The sequence below is a fragment of the Heterocephalus glaber genome, unplaced genomic scaffold, assembly GCF_053883595.1.
Source record: "Heterocephalus glaber isolate CG9 unplaced genomic scaffold, H.glaber_assembly_v1.0 deba00001790, whole genome shotgun sequence".
Classification (NCBI taxonomy): Eukaryota; Metazoa; Chordata; class Mammalia; order Rodentia; family Bathyergidae; genus Heterocephalus; species Heterocephalus glaber.
Window position 1 is genome coordinate 4,899,913 of NW_028258473.1, and position 8,349 is coordinate 4,908,261.

Genomic DNA, 8,349 nt, shown 5'->3' on the forward strand with positions numbered 1-8,349 from the left:
CAGCCTGTTTTGTTCCAAGAACTGGAGATAAAGAAATGAATAAGACAAGATCCTAGCCATTGTGGTTCCTACTCTTTTAGTGGAGTCAAATTAATCATACAACTATGAAATTTTGCTGAGATCAAAGAGGAAAACTGGGAAAGGAGATTTATTTTGTTTGCTTGTTTATTATCTATTCTTCTTAACCAAATTAGAAGTTACAAGAGCAGAAATTTTGACTTGTTTTCTCCTTTATTATCAATGCCTAGAATATAGTGCCTCAATATATGTTTGTTGAATGACCAATTAGGTATATGATCAATCAAAATATCTGCTAAGTAAAAAAAAAAAAAAAACATTTCATAGTGCTTAGGCAGAACTTCAGAATTTTGGGACAAAGGATTACCTTTTCATCCAATGGAATTTCTGAGGTGATACTCAGTTTGGCTCATTCCATTTAGAACCAAGAAATATGCCTGAGCCAAGTGCTTGAATTATAGCAAGAGGCCATTCCACTTCCTTTGGAGAGTCTGAACTTACCCTGATTCATTTTGGAAGCCATTCACAAACTAGCTAGAGAGGTATAACAAATTTTTTCATAAAGGCACAGAAACGTGAGCATGTAATACTCATGTTTATTATTTAGAATATTTCTATTGATGAATTATTAATTTTAATTTTATGAGTTTTATTATATGAAACAATGGTTACTTAACAGAAAAAAATTTAAAAATAAAATATTGAATTTTTTTTTTGTACCCGGGATCAAAGTCAGGACCTTGTGCTTGAGAGGCAGGCAGCAGCACCACTGAGCTAAGTCTACGGCCCTGAAATTTTAATATTTATTGAATTTTCAACATCAACTGTTTTTTGGTGTACAAAGTTCAAAAAGTAATAACAAATAAATTTCTATATGAACTACAATGAAAATGCCAATAGCACTTTACAAAAAAAGTCTTTAATTATTACACCTAAGGCAGTCTTCACACTTAGCAATAGCACATTCCATACACATGTATCGCTCACACTCACAGCACATGTGCTTTGCCTTCTTGGCCTTTTTTGTAGAACATACTTGAAATCTTGCTGGTCTTGCTGTTTCATCGGGAGATTACTATATTACACAATGTCTAGTTAACAGGAACATAAACTATCAAAATAAAGTATAAAATTCTTAACATGCATTGAACATTTAGAATAAAAGTCAACATTTTCATATCACCTGTGTACTTACTTACAGAACCTAAAATATAACATCAGAAGTAAATTCCTACATGAACTACAATGAAAACATCAATATAACTCTACAACAAAAATAATTTTTGCTTCAATTGTCACACCCAAGGCAATCCTCACACACAACAACTTCATGTTCCATGCACACATCTTGCTTACACTGATAGCACATGGGCTTATCTTTCCTTTAGTATGTGGCAGGACATTCTTGTGACCTCTCTTCCTACTTTGTCAGGATCTTCCTACTATATTGTACAATGTGCACTTAGCAGGAAAATAACATAAATAAAATAAAATATCAAATATGTAATGAGTGCTTAGAACAGACATCACCATTTTCACATCAGCTGTATCCTTGCTTATAAAACCTAAGAGGTAACATCAGAAATAAACCTATGTGTAAAAAAAAAGGAAGAAAGAAAGAAACCTATGTGAACTACAATGTAAATACAAACAAAAGTCTACCACAGAAATAATATTTGTTTCAACTGTCACACTCAAGGCAGTCTTCACATATGAAAACTTCATGCCCCATACACAAGTATCGCTTACACTGATAGGACATATGTTTTGTTTTCCTGTACTTTCTTGTAGGGCACAGTTGGCATCTTTTTGGTTTTCCGGTTGTCATAGTAGGTCTTTATGATGTTGTGCCTGCTTGTTTACCGGTTAGCTCACCAGTGTGCTCCACAATTTTTTTGTGTAGTTCCCTGGACAGAAACATTTTCTTATGAGTTCCAGTCCCAATCCTCTAAGAAAATTTCTCCATGGTATTTTGCACTTGTTATTTTCTTTGTAAACAGTCAAACTACCTATGCCACATATGTTTAATACTGAGTAAAATATAAGCATTGGCCAACGCTTTGTGTTTTGAGTGACATTATAGTTGCTACATAACTCAACAACATCTACTCTGCCTTTGGTTTTGTTGTAGAAAGTTTCCATCTCAGGCTTCCGTTTCATCAAGTTTTTCCTATCAGTTTTTCCATCATGATGCAATGTTCACATCAGTAGTGCCAGTTTGTTTTTCTTTGCCATATATGAGGTCAATGTAAGTCCTCCTGAAGTGCAAAGATTGTACTATACAAGTCTCTGTTTTGAAATTGCAACATTTCATTCGGAATTTATGCTCTGTTCCTGCATATAGTTCCTGCGCTGGTCAAAGTGTGTTCTGTTATCAAATATAACATTGATTGGAAACTGGTAAACCAATTACTTAATGTCACATTCTGATTAGGTTGGGAGATGGGAGCAAGAACATCAGTTTATTACTATACAAATAAGGGACCAGGTGGCTGAGTTCCAGGACAAATTTCTAAATAGAAAGCATAATATATCTTTGCATCTAGAAGGACATACATTTTATTCTTTATTTTGACCAGTTGCTTTTCCATAAGTCTTTTACATTCCTGTGATTACCATAAGAAATCCCTGGGAAGGAAGGTCCCCCGCCACCATCCCAAGCTCCTAGGGCAGAGAAGCTGAGCCGCTCCAAGCACCAAGAAGGACACTCCCCTGCCACCATCCCAAGCTCCTAGGGCAGAGAAGGTGAGCCAATCCCAGGACCCAGAAGAAAGCTCCGCCACTGCCATCCCAAGCTCTCAGGGCAGAGAAGGTGAGCCGCGTGGCGTGAGCACCAGAACCACCACCACCACCACCCCCCCGGCATGGAAATGAGAAGACATGTAAACAAGTCTCTAAAACAGACTTCTGGATCACCTACAGCAACCCCAAAGGGAAATGAGATGGAACAATCTGATACTCAACCACCTGGACTCTCTGAACTAGCAACAAAAGAGGATCTGGGAAAAATGAAATCAGAAATAATTACTCAGATAACAGCAAAGATTTTGCTCATGGTGCAAGACATGATTAATAAATCTAGAGAGGACACAGATTAAAAAAAATAGAGGATCTGAGGAACATGATGGAATCCCAACACAGGAAACAAATGGAATCCATAAAACAGATGCAAACAGATTTCCAGGAGATTAAAAACTCCATTGAAAATCTGTGCAGCAGAATGAACCAATGTGAGGATAGAATTTCAGATATAGAAGACAAGACTGCAATTAGTGACCAGGAAAAGAAAAATTGCTTTAAAATTGTAAAGGAACATGAGAAATCAATCCAGCAGCTGCTAGATGATGCAAAGAAGAATAACATAAGACTGACTGAAGTCAATGAAGAAACAGGAGAGAGTGCAGATGACAAAAAAAAAAAAAACTCTTCACAGAAGTGATGGCAGAAAACTTCCCAAGGAGGGGAAAAGAACTTGACATACAGATAAGTGAGGCATATAGGACTCCAAATAGCCTTGATCAAAAAAAATTTACACATAGGCATATAATAGTTAGGATTCCAGAAATCCAACAATAGAACAAAATTCTACAAGCAGTGAGAGAAAAGAAACAAATCACATACAAAGGAAAGCCCATCAGAATCACAGCAGACTTCTCAATGCAAACCCTCAAGGCAAGAAGAGCTTGGAGTGATGCATTTCAAGCCCTGAAGGAAAACAGCCTCCAACCCAGATTGATGTGCCCTGCAAAACTATCTTTCAAAATTGATGGAGAAATAAGATACTTTCATGATAAAGAGCACCTCAGGAACTTCATGAATATCAAGTTGGTACTCCAAAAAATTTTTGACAATATCCTGGGAAAAGACAATGAGGATCACAACCCCAGGAAACCCAGCAGAATGAATCCACTGGGTGTGACAAATTAAATGCAAAGGGGGAAAATCCAACAAAAAGAAAAAGTCATGACAAGGCTTTTAAAACTTTTAACTTCATCTCCCTAATGAGTGTATAATTCAATCTTGTTATTGTTCTGATTAGTATTTTTCTGATTCTAGAGTTGCACACCTTTCCTTGTGCAGTACTGGCTATTTATCATCTTCTTACATCTACTTTTTAATTGGGTTGTCTATTAATGAGCTCTAAGAATTCTTTATATATTCTGGTCATAGGTTATATGCATTGTAAATATGGTCTGTTTAAGGATTACTTTTCATTTTAATGATGTCATTTAAAGTTCTAAATTTTGATGGAACCTCATTTATCAGGTTTTTTCTTTTATACATCATGTCTTTTGTGTACTAACTAGGTAGTTCTTGCCTACCCTGAATTTATGAACATTTTCCCTTATAATTTCTTCTTAAAGTTTTATACTTTTAGGCTTTCATATTTTTGAAATATGCTTTCTATATCCTTTTAAATTCTGTAAAATCTGTGATAATGTCTCCTAGATCTTAATATTGTAATTTTAAAAATGTATAATTGATATTGTGTAACAGGAAGAAAAGGTCTAAAGGAGCAGGGGAAGTGGGAGGGGTAGAGTAAAGGAAAAAAGGGAAAAGAAAAAATATGAGAAAAGGAAAAAAAAATGAAAACAACGTCTTTGCAAATAGGGAAGGGTGGAGGGGGTGAAGGGAGGGCAAGGGAAGGGGAAAAAAGAGAACTAAGATACATTATGTAAAGGTACAAGATCCCAATGATGAATGTAACTGTATTTTATACCTAAAATGTACCAATAAAAGAATTTTTTAAAAAAAGAAATCCCTGCTAAGTACAGCAGACCTATGAATGCTTTCAGTTCAGCTAGTGAGGTGTCACAATAAATACATTTTAAAATATAGCTATTGGTGGATACAGAACATTTTACTTGTATTTCAGCCTTTGTGTATTTCAAATCTTGTAGCATTTCATCTATTACAATTTCCAACATTGAATGGCAGTGCTGGCATTCTGTTCAATAGGTTTCACTCTTGACAAAAACCTTACTATATTTTTGGACCTCGTTCTCACATTTGATTGTTTCATTTGGTTGTGTCACCATTTTCTAGACTTTCAGCTAGTCACATATACACTCACATTGCTGGGGTTTTTTCATCTGAATCAAGGAGGTCCGCATTTCTTGTGTCTGTGTCAGTCGATTCTTGCTCCATTTCACTGTCATAGGAATTTTGGCACACATGGCCAATGTCAAAGTCATTATCATCCTTATCATTCACATATGAGTAATCTGATGATTCACTTTTGACCTCTTCTAAAACTTGCAAATCTGGTTTTTCTTGTGCCATTGTACTGAGTTGGGCTACTTCTACCAGAAAAGTCAAAAGAAAACTTTTTTTAAAAATCCTAAATGCACAGAAATTTAGCAATGAGCATTTCATGGGTAAAACTCACCTGTTGCTGATTTGCAGTTCGTGTACACACATTTCTATTCATCTGCCAAGTGAATGAATGCACAAGTGGGTTTTTTCTTTCCCGAGGTGCAGCTTCTGTGAGTCCCACTCATATTCCATTATGATGAAATACATGTTTTCATAACAGAAGTGTGGTGTGCGTGTATTTTACCCTCTGTGGTGCTCAGGTAAACAGACACAAAACTTGTTAAATATAGCATTATGTGGATAAAAATCCTGGTTTGACATTTTTGCACGTGTGCACACAACTTTCTGTTCATCATACCAAGGGGATAAACACAAAGATTGCTTCTATATCCCCAGTCACAGCTACTTTTGGCTACTATTATGATAAAGTACAAATTTTAGTAGAAAAGTATGAGATGGGTTTTTGTAACCCAATATTATGCCCTTTGCGGTAGATAAGAGTCTATATTTTTGTGATCAAAATGCTATTAACCATATTATGTTCTTTGTTTCTTTCCTTTCACTGCTACTTTGAGTATCTCTTCATATTTCTCCTACACTTCTGTGCTGCACTGCAAAGTGAGGACTCTATCTGAATATTGCCAAAAGCTTTCTAGTCTAATTTTTTTTAATTTAGCCTGATATTATAACATATAAACATTCAGAAAAGTTGACTAGAAAATTTCTTAATACTTTAAGTAACATTGGTTTTCATAGAATAAATAAATCCACAAAATTAAATAATCGAGTAAAAATATCAAATAATATGGTGCTGTCCCCTTGCATACTGGATAGTTTTACATTAATAGTACTACTGGGGCCTGCTAGAGTGGGAGGGCACTTGGTATCTGTGGTCTAATTAAAACATCTCCTCTTACTATTTATCTAATTTAGACACTTATCCAAATTATAAGAATTCTTTCCATGCCAGTGGCCTCTAACTCTATATCTTTTATATATATATATTGGTACATTTTAGGTATAAAATACATTTACATTTATCATTGGGTACTTGAACCAGAACATGATGTATCTTAGTTTTTATTTTTTCTGCCATTACCTGTGCACCCTTTACCCCCTCCACCCTTCACTATTTAAACAAAATGTGACTCCATTTTTTTCTTTCTCATAATTTTTCCATTCCTTTCATCCCTTTCCCCTTCCCCTCCCACCATCCCCTAACCCTTGGACCTTTTCTTATTTCAAATTATCAATTATTCATTTTAATCATTTTCATCCTTATTTACACTTTCAATTTCTCACACTAGAGAAACTATTTGGTATTTACACGTGTGTCCTATTTATTTCACTTAAGAGTATGGCCTCAATATGCATCCATTTAGCTATAAATGTCTCTAGTTTCTCATTCTTTATGGCTGAGTAGTACTCCATTTTATAGAAAAACCACATCTTCTTTATCCAGTTTCCAGTCGATGAGCACTTGGGCTGTTTCCAAGCTTTAGCTATTACAAACTGTGCTGCTATAAACATAGGTGCACATATATCACTGTGGTATGATTCTTTTAATTCTTTGGGGAAGATTCCCAGGAGGGGAATAGCTGGGTCAAATGGGACCTCTAGTCCTAGTTCTTTGAGGTATCTCCATACTGATTTCCACAGTGGTTGCACCAATCTACATTCCCACCAACAATGGAGAAGGGTTCCTTCCTCTCCACACCCCCGCCAGCATTTGTAATTGGTTGATTTCTTGATAGCAGCCAGTCTTTGTGGGATAAGGTGGAATCTCAGTGTTGTTTTCATCTGCATCTCTCAAATGACCAGTGATGTTGAACATTTTTTCATATATTTACTTGCTGTTTTTACTTCTTTGTCTGCAAAATGTCTGTGCATTTCGGATGCCCATTTTTGAATTGGGTCTTTGAATTTGGGGGGATCTGATTTTTTTCAGTTCTTTGTATATTCTCAATAGCAGACCTTTGTCTGAGGTACAGCTGCTAAATATTTCTTCCCACATTGTAGGTTGGTTGTTTGCTCTGTTGGTAGTTTCTCTTGCAGTGCCAAAGCTTTTTAATATGATGAGATCCCAGTTGTTGATTCTTTGTGCTAGTTCCAGTGCTACTGAAGATTTGTTCATAAAGTCTTTTCCTATGCCAATGTCATCAAGAGTTCTACCTAACTTTTCTTCCAGCAAGTGTAGTGTTTCTGGCTTAATATTTAGATCTTTAATCCACTTTGATTTGAGATTAGTGTGCATTGATAGGGATGGGTCTAGTTTTAGTCTTTAGCAGGTTGAAATCCAGTTTTTCCAACACCATTTATTAAATAGGCTATCTTTCCTCCAATGAGGGTGGTTGGCTCCTTTGTCAAAGATGAGGTGTCTGAGTATGTCTGGCGTTGTTTCTGCATCTTCTAATCTACTCCACTGATCTTTGGGTCTGTTTCATTGCCAGTACCATGCTGTTTTTATCACAGTAGCTTTGTAATATAGTTTCACATTGGGGATCCTGATGCCCTGAGCCATGTCTCTGTTGCCTAGAATTGCTTTTGCTATTCTAGGTTTCTTCTGTTTCCAAATGAATTTTTGGATTGCTTTCTTTAGTTCTGTGAAGTATATTGTTGGAATTTCAATTGGCATTGCATTGAATCTATATAGTAGTTTTGGAAGGATGGTCATTTTCACTATATTGGTTCTTCCTACCCAGGAACAAGGGATATCTTTCCATTTTCTTATATCTTCTTCAATCTCATTTTTCAGAGAGCTGGTGTTTTCAGTGTAGAGGTCTTTTGCTTCCTTTGTTAGATTGATTCCTAGATATTTCATTTTTTTGGATGCTATTGCAAAAGGAATTATTTCCCAACTTTCTCTCTCAATTGGTCTGCTATTTGCATATAAGAAGGCTATTGTTTTTTGAGGGTTGACCTTGTATCCAGCTACTCTACTGAATCTGTCAATTAGGTCTAGAAGACTTTTGACTGAGTTTTTTGGATCTTCTACGTAAAATATCATATCATTAG